The sequence below is a fragment of the Phocoena sinus genome, chromosome 7, assembly GCF_008692025.1.
Source record: "Phocoena sinus isolate mPhoSin1 chromosome 7, mPhoSin1.pri, whole genome shotgun sequence".
In the NCBI taxonomy this organism is placed as follows: Eukaryota; Metazoa; Chordata; class Mammalia; order Artiodactyla; family Phocoenidae; genus Phocoena; species Phocoena sinus.
Genome location: NC_045769.1, coordinates 95,100,893 through 95,118,100, shown reverse-complemented (window position 1 = coordinate 95,118,100; position 17,208 = coordinate 95,100,893). Strand labels below are relative to the sequence as shown.

The following is a 17,208-nucleotide window of genomic DNA, read 5'->3' as shown; positions in this document are numbered from 1 at the left end:
ACATGCCGTGGAGCGGCTGGGCCTGTGAGCCATGGCCGCTGAGCCTGCGTGTTTGGAGCCTGTGCTCCACAATGGGAGAGGCCACAACAGTGAGAGGCCCGCATACCGCAAAAAAAAAAAAAAAAAAAAAAAAAAAAAGACACATGCACCCCAATGTTCATTGCAGCACTATTTACAATAGCCAGGTCATGGAAGCAACCTAAATGCCCATCGACGGACGAATGGATAAAGAAGATGTGGTACATATATACAATGGGATATTACTCAGCCATAAAAAGGAATGAAATTGGGTCATTTGTAGAGATGTGGATGGATCTAGAGACTGTCCTACGGAGTGAAGTCAGAAAGAGAAAAACAAATATCGTATATTAACGCATATATGTGGAACCTAGAAAAATGGTACAGATGAACCAGTTTGCAGGGAGAAACAGAGACACAGATGTAGAGAACAAACGTATGCACACAAAAGGGGCAAAGTGGCGGGGTGGGGGTGGTAGTGGTGGGATGAATTGGGAGATTGGGATTGACATATATACACTAATATGTTTAAAATACGTAACTAATAAGAACGTGCTGTATGTAAAATAAATAAAATTAAATTAAAAAAAAAAGAATCTGCTGTATAGCACAGGGAACTCCACTTCGCTGTACAGTAGAAACTAACACAGCATTGTTAAACAACTATACCTCGATTAAAAAATAAATAAAATAAAAGGGAAAAAATAAAGAAGAAAAAAAGCAAGGACCCTAGAGTCTTTCATTCTACAGGCAACTGTTTTCAGAATAATGATAAAATAACTCCCACTTATTGACTGACCTCTTTCTGTGAGGCAGTACACTGGGAAATTTTAGGAAATCTCCTGTAATTCCCAAAACAACTCAGAAAGATAAGTATCATTATCCTCACATTAAGGACAAGAAAACTGAGGTTCAGAGATATTAAATAAGTTATCACCAGTTAGTAACATGAAAGTCTGAATGTTTGCTATTATGCAACACTGCCTCTTAAAATCACTCATTCAACAACTAATTATTGAGTGTCTATTACGTAGTAGGCATATAATAGGTATCACAGAGAGTACCAGGTAAACAAAGATGAATTTGTGTCATTGTAGCCTACCTTCCAGCTAAATCTAAGATGAAAATAAGAGTTATAAACAAATAATTGCAACACAAGGCAATAAGCACATATGAAAGAAGTATGCATAAGAATACCAAACATAAGTGGGAGTGTTGAATCCTCTAAGGTAGCAAGCAATCAAAGAAGGCTTCAGTTAGGAGAAAAAAATGCTTGGAACATAGTACACCTTATTTAAATATCTGATGTCACTCTTAAATTGAAACTTGAAGGAAGAATGGAGTTTGCCGGTGGAGAATCAAGATAAGGATATTCTAGGGAGAAAGAAGCCATATTTCCAATACCACAGTTTCAGAAAATACTAAGCAGTTTAGTATAGCTAAAAAATAAGATGCTTTGTGATGAATGGTAAAGAAGTAAAAACAGGTCAGGTCAGGGAGGTTCTCATATGCCATGCTAAAAAGAGTTTGGACTTTAGTCTGTAAGAAATTGGGAGCCTTTTCTAGAGTTTAACCAAGTTGCTACTTTACAAAGATTACCTTGTCAAATTTGGAGAATGGACAACCTTTTCGAAGGCTACCACAAATAGTCCAGGTAGAACAATTTATAATCTCTTTAGCTTCAGACTCCTACATCTAATTACCTACCTGACATTTTGAAAATCTCGAAGTGTTGGGCTGCACCTGGTAGGCCTACAAGGCCTGTACTTGCCCAGCTTTAAGACCAAAGAAAGAGCCCGGAGTCAGCAACAGAGGCATCAGTGGTTTAATGGATGGGGGAGTTTACATGCCTGAAGCAGGGTCCTGGAGCAATCGCAGTGCAAGGTGGGCAGGACAAGGTGGCAGTAATCGCTCCCAGGGGTTAGGGGAGATTACCAGTTATAGGGGAATTGACGCAGGTGGGGGCATTAGTTACCAAGGAAACCAGTAGTGGGGCACGCCCCTCACTGCCCCTTTGATAAGAACAATCACCAGCTGGGGCCTGGGGGAAATACTCACAGGAAGGTCAGTCAGGTGAGTTGGGTGTAGGTGAAGCATGCAGGGATGGAGCAGGGGACGTACAGAGAGCAAGAGAACAACCACCTTAAGTGGCCTGACCATACACAGACACTTCTAGCCTAAATGTCCAAAACCAAAGTCTTGATTTCTGTATCAAATTGTGTGCTCCGTGACCAAATCTCTCAGTAACAGTGCAACCCTGCAAGTTACTCAAACCAGCAACCTGAGTTCATTCTTGATTTCTGCTTCTTAACCACCAAATTATATCACTTATTATTAATTATTCCCCCAATATATCTCAAATCTATTCAGTTCTTTCCAGTTCCATTGCCATCACCAACCCCAAGCCATCAGTGCTCAACTGGAATACTGCAGTAGTTCCCAAATGGACTCTCCTACATTTTCCTTAATATCAATTCGTTTCCTTTAAGCACTTAACTGTGATTGACAATTATTTTCATCTGTTTACTCCCTCCTATTAGAATGCCTTCATAATGTCAAGGACCACAAATGTCCTGTTTATCACTGTTTTACTTCAGTATTCTAGCATCAGCCAGGTCAGCAGAAACAATATTAACAAAACCCTTTTTTTTCTGGTTGAAAGTGATGTGTATTAAAAGTAATTTGTCTTAACGTTCCATTATAGAACCAAAGAATTATACTTTACAAACTTGAAATTTCTGTACATAGGAATAAGATTTATTGGAGATTAATATATTGAAAAAGCTACTTATTCTACTAAAAATAAAACAAACAAAACCCAACGTACACTTACTAAGTACCAGGCACTATTTCTGGTGTTTTACATATATTAAGTCATTTAAGCCTCATAATGGCCTGTGACTTCTTTTATCTCAATTTTACAGATAAGGAAACAAAGATACTTGATAAAGTAATCTGCCTATGGTCACTCAAGTAGTACAAGGCAGAAAGCACAATCAAGCCTAGGCAGCCTGGATCCCATCCTCTTGACCATTATCTAATACCTCTCATAGTAGATGGTTAATATTTCTTGACCAAATAAACTGAGATAGAGAGGAAAGGAGAAGAGAAGAGGAATAGATTTAGGGGATATGATGAATTTGAAGTACTCTGAAAAGGCTATGAGGTACAGTGGAATAAGTAGTTAAAAATAGAGATAAGAATTCAGAAGTCAGCAGGTCCTACAGAAAGCCACCTACAAAATGTTAGCCTCTGTATAAAAAGTGATTATATAATTTTTTTTTTTTTTTTTTTTTGTGGTATGCGGGCCTCTTATTGTTGTGGCCTCTCCAGTTGCGGAGCACAGGCTGCGGACGCGCAGGCTCAGCAGCCATGGCTCACAGGCCCAGCCTCTCTGCGGCATGTGGGATCCTCCTGGACCAGGGCACGAACCCGTGTGCCCTGCATTGGCAGGCGGACTCTCAACCACTGCGCCACCAGGGAAGCCCTAAAAAATGATTATATAATTTAAAAAATTAGATGTGCTCTTAAACTGTCACCATTTACATCCAACTCTGTAATAAAAACATGTTTTAACAAAGCACAGAATGCCTCATTGAACACTGACCGTACTAAGAAAAATTCTGTATTGCCTTTAAGTAGTATTTCATATCTATATAAAGTTAAATTTGTATTTTGTTAAAATATAAAAGTGCAGATGTTGGGACTTCCCTGGTGGTGCAGTGGTTAAGACTCCATGCTTCCACTGCAGGGGGCACGGGTTTAATCCCTGGTTGGGGAACTAAATCTGGCAAGCTACCCGAAGCAGCCAAAAAATTTAAAAACTAAAAGTGCAGATGTTTGTTTTGTTTTGTTTTGTTTCTTTCAGATGTTTGTTTTTAATTTGACAAAATGACACCAAAATACAAGAAAATGTGACGAGGACAAGAAAATGTCTAAAAAAGTGGAAGCACACCATACATGCCAGATATCAAAACATACTATCAAGTTATAGAAATTAAGAAAATGGGTATGGTACAAGTCACAGAAAAGACAGAACAATGAAAGAGTAGAGAATCCAAACAAAACCAAGTGTATATATATTGTGAAACCAAATGTAACAACAAATAAAAATTATATATACATATTATGTTTTATTATCTACTTCTAATCATCATAAAGCTTTTTCTAAGCATCACAAATAATCTAGAAACCCTAAGGGAAAAGACATAAATTCCGACACTAAAATAATTTACACTATGTCATAGAAAAAGAGCATTAAAAAGCTAAAAAGACAAATTTCAAAATGAGAATAAAGGCAAAATACATGACAAGGAGTTAAAAACCTAGGAAGTAATTTCTTTAAAATTACTAAGGGACTATGATAGATAATAACAGTCTATTCAAAAGAGTAGACAACAGGGCTTCCCTGGTGGCGCAGTGGTTGGGAATCTGCCTGCCAATGCAGGGGACGCAGATTTGAGCCCTGGTCTGGGAAGATCCCACATGCCGCGAAGCAACTAAGCCCGTGAGCCACAACTACTGAGCCTGCAAGTCTGGAGCCTGTGCTCCTCAACAGGAGAGGCCGCGACAGTGAGAGGCCTGCGCACCGCGATGAAGAGTGGCCCCTGCTCGCCGCAACTGGAGAAAACCCTTGCACAGAAATGAAGACCCAACACAGCCAAAAATAAATACATAAATAAATTTATTTTTAAAAAAAAGAGTAGACAACAATGGACAATATACACATAAAAGATGCTCAACACAAACAGAATTCAACTAGACAGAATTAAATAAATGAGGGATCACTTTTCACAATCATACTGGATAGAATAAAAGATGGGAAACAGGTGCCCTCACACACTGTTAGGAAAGAAAATAGGCATAACCTTTCTGTAGAGCAATTTAGGAATTACAGAGTATTGTATTAATAAATAACACTAAATAATACTATTTCTAAAAAGTTAGATTTAAGGGATAATCAGGCAAGCATACAAAAATGGTGTTCATGACAGCATTGCTTTTAAAAGTTAATAATTGATCCAGCAATCCTACTTCTGGGTATACATACATGTATATACATACCCAGAAGTATACATACACATGTACGTGTACATGTATATACATGCATATATCGGGACTTCCCTGGTGGCACAGTGGTTAAGAATCTGCCTGCCGATGCAGAAGACACAGGTTGGATTCCTGGTCTGGGAAGATCCCACAGGCCACGGAGCAACTAAGCCTGTGTGCCACAGCTACTGAGTCTGCGCTCAAGAGCCTGTGAGCAACTACTGAGTCCTCGTGCCACAACTACTGAAGCCCGCGTGCCTAGAGCCCATGCTCTGCAACAAGAGAAGCCACCACAACAAGAAGCCTGCACACCACAACGAAGAGTAGCCCCTTCTCGCCGCAACTAGAGAAAGCCCATGCACAGCAAAGGAGACCCAACGCAGCCAAAAATAAGTAAATAATACATGTGTATATATATATATATATATATATATATATATACATACCCAGAAGTATACATACATATATACATATATCCGAAAGAACACCTATATCCAAAAGAACTAAAAACATATCTTGAAGAGATATACGCACCCATTCACTGCAGCATCATTCACAATAGCCAAGAAGTGGAAGCAACCTAAATATTCACTGGCAGATGAATGGATAAATAAAATATGGTGTATACAAACAATGGAATATTAATTCAGCCTTAAAAAAGAAAAGGAAGTCCTGTCATATGCCACAACATGAATGAACAATGAGGGCATGACACTAAGTGAAATAACCCAGTCACAGAAGGACAAATACTACATGATTCCATTTATATGGGGCATCTAAAGTCAAACTCTTAGAAACAGAAAGTAGAATAGTGGTTGCCAGGGGCTGCAGGAGGCAGGAAAAGAAAAGTTGTTGATCAACGAGTACAGAGTCTCAGTTTTGCAAGATGAAAAGGTTCCAGAGATCTGTTGCATGACAAGGTGCATATACTTAACACTACTGTTCTGTATGCTTACAATTGGTTAAGATGGTAAAGTTTATATATTTTTTAGCACAATCAAAAAAGAAGTTAATCAAAAATAATGTAAATATCCATCAGCTAGGAACTGGTTATGTTAGAAACATACAATGTAATACCAGAGAGCCATCAAAACTGATATTGAGGACTTCCCTGGTGGCACAGCGGTTAAGAATCCACCTGCCAATGCAGGCCCGTGCGCCACAACTACTGAGTCTGCGCTCTAGAGCCCGCGTGCCACAACTATTAAAGCCTGCACGCCTAGAGCCCGTGCTCTGCGACAAAAGAAGCCACCGCAATGAGAAGCCCGCGCACTGCAACGAAGAGTAGCCCCCATTCACCACAACTAGAGAAAGCCTGCACGCAGCAACGAAGACCCAACGCAGCTAAAAATAAATAAATTTATTTTTAAAAAAGCTACTGATTTTCAGTCATATCCACAGCCTATTTCTGAGTCAAAAACAGTTTACAAGAAGAGCAAAGTAGGGGACTTCCCTGGTGGTCCAGCGGTTAAGACTCCACACTCACAATGCAGGGGACCCAGGTTCAATCCCTGGTCAGGGAACTAGATCCTGCAGGATGCAATGAAGATCCCTCACAAGGCAACGAAGATCCTGAATGCTGCAACTAAGACCCAGCGCAGCCAAAATAAATAAATATCTTTTTTTAAAAAGAGCAAAGTAGTATTATACTACTCATACGCACGTCTGTACCTATTAGAGATCTGTAAGTATATTCAGCAAGATTTAATAGTCGTATCTCTAACAGGAATACAGATTACTTTCTTTTTTACATTTTCCTGTATTTTTAAATACAATGAGTATGTATTATGTGATGCCAAAGGATAGCTCAAAAGAGGAAGTGACTGCCACCACTGGTTCCAGAATCCTAGGATGGAACTTCACATTTCTCACTATATGCCTGGCACATATTGGGGGATCAATAAATATTTGAGAGGCAGAAAGCAGCAGTGGTTAAGAGCTCAAGAATGAGACAGATCTGGATATGAATCTCAGCTCCAAAATTTTCTAATCAAGGCCTTAAAGTCTTATTCAGGGTGGGGAGGGATAAACTGGGAGATCAGGATTGACATACACACCACTATATATAAAACAGATAACTAATAAGGACCTACTGTATAGCACAGGGAACTCTATTAAATACTCTGTAATGACCTATATGGGGAAAGAACCTAAAAAAGAGTGGATATATGCATATGTATGACTGATTCACTGTGCTATACAGTAGAAACGAACACAACATTTTAAATCAACTGTACCACAATAAAATTTTTTTTAAGTCTTATTGAAGTTCACTGAACTCCAACTTCTTCAAGTATAAAACATCACAGAACAATACTTGCCCATTGCTGAAGGGAACATGTACTGAAAGCACTTAACACCATTCCTGGCTCAGAGGAAACACTCAATAAAATGATGGCCATTACTATTTATTGACTTGATTTACACTAGAAGCCCTCACGACAAAATAAAAATAAACATTTATATAAGACTCTTCTGCTTAATTGTATGAAATTCCCAGCTACATTAAAAAGCAAGAGTCAACACTTTCTTTGGTGGAACCAGAACACTGTGGCTGAAATGTATGATTACATTCCTATATCTAGAAGGATTATAACATAAAATTTACCATCTAGTTGATGCATAAACACAACTCATGAATATAGGACACAGACTTATTAGTGCTTCAATTTAAAAAAAAATAAAGAAAATATGCTTATTTCAGTCCACAAGTAGAATGGAAAAAGTAACTACAAAACATGACTAATGAAGATTTGACTTAGTTTAGAGAGATTAGAAGAACAAGTAACACTACGATTCATTTTGTTTGGCCTGTTCTCACTACTTTTGGACGAGGAGCCTGTCTTTTTGGCACTGCTCTCCCCGCAAAGTCTGGCATAGTGCCTAATACAGTATAAGTGCTCAATAAATATTTACAACATGATTTCTAAGAGAAAGTCTTAGTGAAACCGCGAGGAAAATTGAGTTAGAATTTATCTGAGAAAGTCTCAGTCAAAATGATAGGAAAGAGTTTAAAATGAGAGCCATCAGGTTTGGGGAGGGAAGGCCTTTCCTGATAACACCTTCTGCATCTCTTTTGTTCAATGAGTTTCCCAAACAACCTCAAAAGGAACGTCCAACAGTAAAAACACACTCAACTTTGTCCCCCGACGGCGTGGGGGCATAAACCAGGGCCTAACGTGCTAAGCTTGTTAGGCTTTTGGCTCCAACGTCTTTCTAATGACCTGTGTTCATCGGTGTACTATAGTTGGCACCCTATCGACACTTGTTTAATGTATGCTTTACATTAAAAACAAACAAACAAACAAAAGAATGGGACGATTCTCATCAATCATGAGCCCTTCTGTAGCGTTTCTCCTTCGAACTAGACTTTAGAAGTTAGTTTGTAAGTGGGAGGAGTTAGCTCAGAACTTCTGAACCGGTTCTTTTTAGTCAAACTGAAGACGTGAAGGTTTTAGAGGCACCCTCCACAAATATAGGGGTGCAATCTAATCCTGAGCAACTCAAAAGACAAAAAAAGTGAGACTCGGGGAGTGAAGAGTGCGGTGGAGCATGGCATTCTGGACTTGGAAACTACACTGCCCCCATCCCATTTCACCCACTCTTAATTAAAATGCAATTAAATTCCATTTAGGTATCTCTCACGTAAGAAACTAACAACTTGCCCGCCACGCCACTCCCAGACGGCCACACCTGGTGTATTCGCTGCAGAATCTCCAACTCCCGCCACAGGTTTGGCCTGTGTCCGCCGCAAAGCGGAAGTCCCTTCAAAGACACAAACTGAAAGTAAGAGAGTGTAAATACCAGGAATCTAAAACTCCTACGGCGTTCTTAGAAAACTCTTCCTCGACTACCTTTCGCTTGTAAACCTTCTCTCTTCTGCTAGGTTGGTGAAAAGGCTTCACCACAGCCCTGCGACTACTTCCCCGCCCCAAACTCCAAATCATTTAAAAGTTTGTCCTTTCTCATTGGCCAATGAAGCGGCGTGGGTACCTCCCAAGAACTACAATTCCCGTCAGGCCTCGCGGGAAGCAAACGGATGAGCTGAAATGGGCGGAGGCAAAGCACGCTGGGAACTGTAGTCGGCTGCAAGCCGAAGCGGGCAATCACCCCGCCTTCCCTCGCTGAGGCTGGAGAACCAGGTGTTCGGCTTAGAGCCTGTTACTGCTGAGGGGAGGAGCCAAGTCGTTAAGCAGCAGTCCCCACTTCCCACCACATGGAGGACGAAAATTTTCCTTTACTCCTACAAAGCAATATAAATACTCCTTGAAAAAATATGTTTGTCTTTCCAATACCTCCAGGTCAGTAAAAACTTCCAGAACTCTCCCACCTCGGGCTCCGACTCGTGGGAAAAGGTGGGTCTTTTACAAGTGGGCAAAATGGCTGTCCTCTTAGGTTTATCATTGGTTGTCCTTTGCGTCCTTCAAGGGCGGATACTTACAGCCGATTGGCTCTTTTTCCCTTGTGGGTGGAGAAAGACTTGGCTTGGCTCTCCCGCGGCCCGGGAGGAGATGAAGGGGTGGAGAGAAGGCAATTTGTTCAGGCGTGATTGGATGATCCTCATGTCACTCCGAGGATGTACAACCTATGATTTGTCTACTGCCCCTCAAAGAGAACGAAGAGGCGGGGCTAGTGCGTGGTGGGAAGGGGCGGGATTTTGCCAGCCGTGGCTGCCGCTGGAGCCGGTGTCCGGGCTGGTGATGGGGTTAATTCCCTTTCGTAAGACTCTTACTTGCACCCACCCAGCCCCGCCGTCGCCCCGCCGCTCCGCGCTCCAACCGCCTCCTCCTCCTCCTCCTCCTCAGTAACGCGGGTAAGAGATGCCCTCCCTTCCTCCCTCCAGCTCCCCGGGAATAACGCGCTTCGCTCCCCTCCCCCGCCCGCCAACCGGTAGCGCTAACGGAGAAGGAGGCAGTCAGGGGAGAAGATGTGGTGTGTGCGAAGGTGGCCTTCCCCGCCGAGCGGTCGGCGCTCCAGTCAGGGCCCCGCCGAGGTGCTGCGGCTGCCAGCCTCGCCGGGAGGTCGGGTTCCGAGGGAGCCCCGGCTCGCCTGGCCCGCCGCTGCGGCTGCGACTGCATCTGCATCCAGTACCTTGTGCCCACCACCCCCACCCGGGGGCCATGTGAAAAGCAAACCCCTCGAGGCCTAGCGGAGGAGGCAGGGGAAAGGTTCCCAAGTCCCTGCCATGGCTGCTGCTGCTTGCTTTTGCAGCCTTAGGGACTCGGGAACCAGCCACAGCAGGCCTGCCCGGAACGGGTGCCGTGCGTGGCTCTGCTCTCCCGGGTGGCTGGCGTCGGTGCCTCAGGCTCCCCGGCCCACCCCACGGCCGTCATCCCCGGCCTTGCACCCCGAGAATTTTTAGAAAGGAAGTAAGGCATTCCGACCGTTTGGTGAAATGGTAGGTGGTGCATTTTGCGTGTGGTACCAGAAAAAGCACAATGGGAATATTACAAAGAAAGTTGAATGACTGTCAGTGCCACGGACTTCGGGGATCAGATTTACACACATTATGGGTGAGCCTTAGGCCCTGCCCCCCAGATTCCTGTGTGATTGAAGTTTTTCGTCGCTCTCTTTTTTTGTTGCTAGGTGCAGAGGAGAGTGCCTCTGCTCTTATGGAGAAACAAACTGTTGAGGCCATCAGGTCCCGCGTATAATTGGGGTAGCAAGTCAACTAAGTAAAAGACAAAGAGAGCTTAGTAAATAGCAGATGATTTTTCTAATATGATTTTCGTGAAAAAAAAAACTGTGTGTGTGTATATATATGTGTATATTTGTATATATGTATATGCATGTATGTATATATCTCTCTGAGGTTATGGTTTGCCTGATTGTAATTCTGAAGAAACTCTCTGCTTTTAGCCTAAATGTCTATAATTACAAGAACTTTGGAATAATGAAAAGATGGTTAAAGTCAAACTGGCAGCCCACCTACTTGTAATATTTGAAACAGTAAAATCTGTGTAATATTTAACATAGTAGGATACCAGTGTGACTAGGTTAATTGGACACACCTCAGCTTAACAGAATTTGACATACTTGGCCATAATTGAGAGGGAATGCTAACAAAATTTGACATATTTGGCCATATTTGAAAGGGAATGCTTCTTTCTTACGCGTTGATTGAGTGCTCATCTTCTCAGCCCTTGCTTCTTTGTGGGGGGTGAATATGTTCTTAAATAATGGATTCTATAATTTGTTGTAGACATGTCTGTAATCAGAGGTAAAACCCCGGGCCCAGTCCTGAGGCTTACTTGTTACCAGAATAAACTTGGGTTCTGAAGAAATAGCTGAGTTTTGACTAAGCATTGGACCATTTCTTCAGGGTCTGAGAAGACTATAATGGCTTAATGATCTTCCATATTCCATAACTAATATACCTAGATAGAGAATTGACATAGATCCACAGATTCAGGACCTGAAAGAAATTTGGATGGTGTGTTAGAATTAAAAAATGAAACCCTGAGTATAACCCTGAAGGGTGAGTCCCCTCAGCTCCCCTCAAAAAGTACCCATAGCATACATTACTCAGCATAGCATTTTCTAAAACTTGTTTGGGTAATTGATAAATTACTATAATGCTTTCAGATCTCATGTGCCTTATGTACAGAAAGGGCTGATGAAAATGTAGGAGGCATCTGTATTCTCTTATTAGCTGCAGGACCCCTCTATGAGCCTCAGTTCAGTTTCCTCATCTATAAAACGGGGGTGGTTATGCTTAACTCACGGAGTTGTGAGGATTAGAGATGAAGTATGTAAAGCCTCTCACATTGTGCCTAACACATAGTATGTATCAATATGTTAAATATTAACTATTGTTATTTTCACACATTAAGAGAATGAGTTTGTTTCTCAAATGCACACAGTATTGTTGGAGCCTCAGAACATGTTCTGTTAGTGAGGAGTACTGTGGGGATTTTCATTTATGTTGTGACTTTAAGTGCAGTTTGTAATTAGCCATTTTCAAAGGGAAAGGTTTGTGGGAAATTGATCATCAGGTACAAAAGAGTTATTTATTTTACAGGAGATTTTTTTAAAATAATTTTTTGGAAACATCTAGTCTTTGTTGTTTTATTTATTTTTATTATTATTTTTTTTTTTGGCTGCGTTGGGTTTTTTTGCTGTGCACAGGCTTCCTCTAGTTGCGTCGAGCCAGGGCTACTCTTCATTGCTGTGTGTGGGCTTCTCATTGTGGTGGCTTCTCTTGTTGTGTAGCACGGACTCTAGGCGCACAGGCTTCAGTAGTTGTGGCTCGTGGGCTCTAGAGTGCAGGCTCAGTAGTTGTGGCTTGCATGCTCAGTAGTTGTGGCTCGTGGGCTCTAGGGTGCAGGCTTAGTAGTTGTGGCACACGGGCTTAGTTGCTCCGTGGCATGTGGGATCTCACCAGACCAGGGCTCAAACCTGTGTCCCCTGCATTGGCAGGCAGATTCTTAACCACTGCGCCACCAGTGAAGTCCCTATAGGAGATTTTTTTATTTTGCAGTAAAATGCAGGTGTTTGTTGACTATTTCAAATGGATTATCTGGAATAAAAGTGTGTGGTAAATTATTTTAGTGATAAATCATTATAATACCTTTACATTTTATTTAGCTGATGTTTCAAGATCAAGTTTATATAGTTGCTTTCCACATTCATTGTGCTACCAGGGGCAAGCAACCGTTGAACTCTTTATGGTGTTAAGATTAAGCAAGTTGTTTGAATTTGTTATGGCCATAGGCTTACTACTGTTTTGTTGCTGTTTTTAGTTCTCGTTATTTATCAGTTCTTAAGTGTTTCTTTTCTGTGGTACAACATGCCAGACACACTGTTCCTTTCTCCTCCCAGACACTTTTGAAAACATACTGGGTCTTCACACATAATAGTGTCCTTGGAGTTTGTACAGTGAGACAGATTTAAAGTTAGCCTGAAAACAGTTTTATTATGAAGCCTTCTGACAGTAATTCCAGGCCAGGGTTCAAGGCAGCTACACCTTATGCTGAATAGCGAGTTGAAATATATAATGTTATGGTGGACCTCCGAAGTTACTGAACCCAGTACAGTTGGATGCTCCTTCGAGGGACATTAAATGGCAGCAGCGTAGAAAATTTTGTAAATTGAAATACACTTTTTCAAATATTATGCAGAAGATAAGAATTGCCAAGTAATGAAAGAGATGTTCTTGTACTGGCACTATAGAACACATAATTATACCCGTTTGAGTTAATGTTAAGTTTTGTGGGTTAAAATATATTTATTTTTATTTATTTTATTTTTGGCTGCATCGGGTCTCCGTTGCTGCGCAGGGGCTTTCTCTAGTTGCAGCGAGCGGGGGCTACTCTTCGTTGTGGTGCGCAGGCTTCTCACTGCAGTGGCTTCTCTTGTTGCAGAGTACGGGCTCTAGGCACGTGGGCTTCAGTAGTTGTGGCTTGCGGGCTTTAGAGCGCAGGCTCAGTAGTTGTGGCGCATGGGTTTAGTTGCTCCGCAGCATGTGGGATCTTCCCAGACCAGGGATCGAACCCGTGTCCCGTGCATTGGCAGGTGTGTTCTTAACCACTGTGCCACCAGGGAAGTCCCTAATGTTAAGTTTTAATTCCTTAGAAATAAAGAAGCACTGAGAGTTGATAACAGTTTTATTTTTTCCATTCTTGAAAATGTTACAATAATAAATCCTTAAGACTGATAGGTTTATATTATATTGTTGCTATTTGCATTAGAAAATCTCACTATTAACACTTTCATGATCTATTGTAAATATGTTGGGCAACCTGTATGTCAAAAAGGTGTGGTTCCAAATGGTAGTGAACTTTTCAGATAGCACTTGCTGCTCCAAACCACAGAATCAGTACACTATCTTTTCAGTCATATCTACATACAGTGATGATAACTTACTACTTATAACTTAAGATGAATAAACTAAGATGTTATTATAAAGAGAAGGGAGTGTGTCAGTTTGTTCTCGGTATAATAGTAGTCTTTTTCTAAAGGAGTAAAATAATTTTCCCACCTGATCCCTGTGATTTCTGATAATGCTTACTAGTAATACAGACATGGGCAAAGAGTCAAATCATATAATCAAACAATTTTATTAAGTTAACTTTGCTTTCCAAATAAGGATATGTTACATAGTAACAGATTTCCTTATACCTGATAAGTATGTGTATTTTTCTAGGATTTAATTCAATAGTTATTGGCTGATGGTTGAAATAAGAGATGAGTTATTTAATCCTGGCTCAAAACTAGTTCTCTACCTTATTTTCCTGCAATTTGTTTTTTTATTCCCAGATTTTATCCTTTATTATTTTGCCTCTTCTTACCTTTTTAGTTTCCACACATACCTATTAACTTGAAATTTTTTCCTATGAGTTTTGAAAGCCTACACTTCATGATTTTTGTTATTCTCTTTGCCATCTGAGTTGTAGATTTGTGACTTTTTTCTTAATTTCTACCTGTAAGCTCACTTCTCCAAGCAAATTGTGACGTTTTTGAGCCTTCTTATTTCATAAATACTAGACCACATAACATGTTTAAATGATTGTTCTTGTAGCCTGCTTGACTAAAGTTTTCATCTACAACTCCCTAAAGCTACTTTCTCTCCAAAAGAAATTAAGTATGGAACATAAACTACATTCATTTTTAACTCTTGACCTTTGTTCTTGAAAGTCAATAATTTGATATTGTCTTGTCTTAAGAGTTTAAAGTACTATAATTTGACTTCTCCCAACTTTAGCTTGATCAGTGACAGATATAATTTACTTTTGTGGTCTGCTTGTGCAATTAACTTCACTAATCTGCCTTCTGCATGAAAGAAGTTCCATAGTGGTATAAAATATCACCTTACAGTCTGAGTTAGAAGTTTAACTAACTGCAGATTTCACTTTGTTGTCTTGGCCCTCACTGGGGAGGGCAGCTATGGGATTTAAAGGGGTTTTTTTCTTTAAGTTTTCATGTTGTGGGGGAAAAAAATCTGTACCTATATGCAAAGCAATGGCTTAAATGAGCATAAGGCCTTCATGTTAAAAGTCCTCTTGGGGAAGCAGCTTATTGCAGAAGTTCTGTGTTTAAAAATAAGTGTCTTTTTACTGGAAACAACCCAAATACCCCTCAGTGACTGAATGGTTAAACAACATATGCTGTATCCATTCCGTGGAATACTATGCAGCAATAAAAAGGAGCAAACCATAGTATATAGCAACTTGATGGATCTTGAAGGAATTATGCCAAGTGAAAAAAACAGTCTTGAAGTGGGATAACCACATGGTTCCATTTATATAACATTCTCAAAATGACAAAATAAGAATGCAGATCCGTGGTTGCCAAGCATTGGGGATGGGGTGGGAGGATAAGGGTGGTTGTGACTCTAAAGGATTAACATGAGGGATCTTTGCGGTGATTGAACAGCTCTGTATCTTGATTGTGGTGGTGGTTACATAAATCTATATACATGTGATAAAATTACATAGAAACACACACAAAGGGGTGCATGTAAAATTGGTAAAATCTGAATAAAATTGTGGATTATATCAGTGTCGATACCTGGTTTTGATATTGAACTACACTTACACAGTCATCCCATGTTATCCACTGGGAATTGGTTCCAGGACTCCCCTTGGATACCAAAATTCACAGGTGCTCAAGTCCCTTGTATAAAATGGCATAGTATTTGCATATAACCTACGCACATTTTCCCATATACTTTAAACCATATCTAGATTACTTATAATACCAAATGCTATGTAAGTCGTTGTATTGATAACTACAATGCAAATGCTGCATAAATAGTTGCCAGTGCATGGCAAGTTCAAGTTTTGCTTTTTGGAACTTTCTGAAATTTTTTTCCTGAGTATTTTCAGTCTGTTGGTTGGATCCACAGATATGAAACCTATGGATATGGAAGGCCAACTGTATAATGTTATCATTGGCGGAAACTGGATGAAGAGTACATGAGTGCTTGCTGTACTGTTTTTTACACTTCATGTGAATCTATAATTATTTTAAAATTATTAAGTCAATTACAGAAAAAAAATACCCGTTACTTACATGTATGTTCCTGTATAGTATTGGGAAAAGAGCATCTGTTTTTTGTTTCGTTTTGTTTAATTAATTTATTTTTGGCTGCGTTTGTCTTCCTTGCTGCATGTGGGCTTTTTCTAGTTGTGACACGGGGACTACTCTTCATTGTGGTGTGCAGGCTTCTCATTGCGGTAGCTTCTGTTGTTGCAGAGCATGGGCTCTAGGCACGTGGGCTTCAGTAGTTGTGGCACACGGGCTTAGTTGCTCTGCAGCATGTGGGATCTTCCTGGACGAGGGCTCGAACCTATGTCCGCTGCATTGGCAGGCAGATTCTTAACCACTGCGCCACCAGGAAGTCCCAAAGCCTCTGTTTTAAACAAATATCCTCTGGAAAATACCAGTCATACATTTCTTATTATTCATGTACATCTGCATGCAATAGAAATACTTCTACGTCAAGCATACCCAACACGCAGTTTCCATTTTCATTTTATATGCCTTGTTTCCCCTAAATGCCAGTTCATTCTTATTTTATTAGGGCTTGCTGCCTTTCACTTTACAAGCTCACTTAATATGAACTAGAAAGAATCTGATATCAGTCATCTATATTGTTCATTTTCCTGTTGCTAGAAAAGGATTTTGTCAAGAGAGGCTGTACATTCATTATTCAACTAAATAATTGCATTTTAAGCAATTGATCATCTGTAAGACAAAATAAAAGATTTTGTTCTCTTGTAAAGACAGCAAATGAGGTATAATTTGGGGGAAGAAAATTATATTAGTGCTTGTTAAGTTATACTATGGTTATAATGCGACCATGAACCTTTTAATACAAAAGTATTAAATGTTTTAAAGCAATGTGGGAAGATTGTGAGGAGGTCAGAAGTAAAAGTTGTAGGCCACCAACTTGGGGAAGGTACACTTTCTGTGATATGGTTGATCTTGATCCATTTTGAATGAATTTTTGTGTATGGTGTGAGGTAGGAGTACAAATTCATTCTTTTACATGCAGGTATCCTTTTTTTTTTTTTAATCTCAGCACCATTTGTTATTCTTTCTCCATTGAATTGTTTTAGCACCTTTGTTGACCATAACTGTAGATTAGTTCTCAATTTTCAATTCTATTCCATTTATTTATTTATTTATTTTTAACAT

At 40.2% G+C, this 17,208-nt stretch overlaps 2 protein-coding genes across 16 annotated transcripts in view; one reads left to right on the top strand and one right to left on the bottom strand.

Moving 5' to 3' along the window:
• ZRANB3 (zinc finger RANBP2-type containing 3) overlaps positions 1 to 9,004 on the bottom strand; it is a 275,954-nt gene extending 266,950 nt beyond the window's left edge. For 2 of the 4 annotated variants that reach the window (XM_032638610.1, XM_032638609.1), the window contains exon 1: positions 8,761 to 8,988. The gene's annotated coding sequence lies outside the window, so the exon portion shown is untranslated. Of the gene's footprint in view, positions 1 to 8,760 lie in introns of all 4 variants that reach the window. The other 2 variants (XM_032638607.1, XM_032638608.1) reach the window with 2 other exon arrangements.
• Positions 9,005 to 9,693: 689 nt separating this feature from the next.
• Positions 9,694 to 17,208, top strand: part of R3HDM1 (R3H domain containing 1) — a 177,860-nt gene continuing 170,345 nt past the window's right edge. For 6 of the 12 annotated variants that reach the window (XM_032637456.1, XM_032637460.1, XM_032637457.1 and 3 more), the window contains exon 1: positions 9,742 to 9,880. The gene's annotated coding sequence lies outside the window, so the exon portion shown is untranslated. Of the gene's footprint in view, positions 9,881 to 17,208 lie in introns of all 12 variants that reach the window. The other 6 variants (XM_032637464.1, XM_032637463.1, XM_032637458.1 and 3 more) reach the window with 3 other exon arrangements.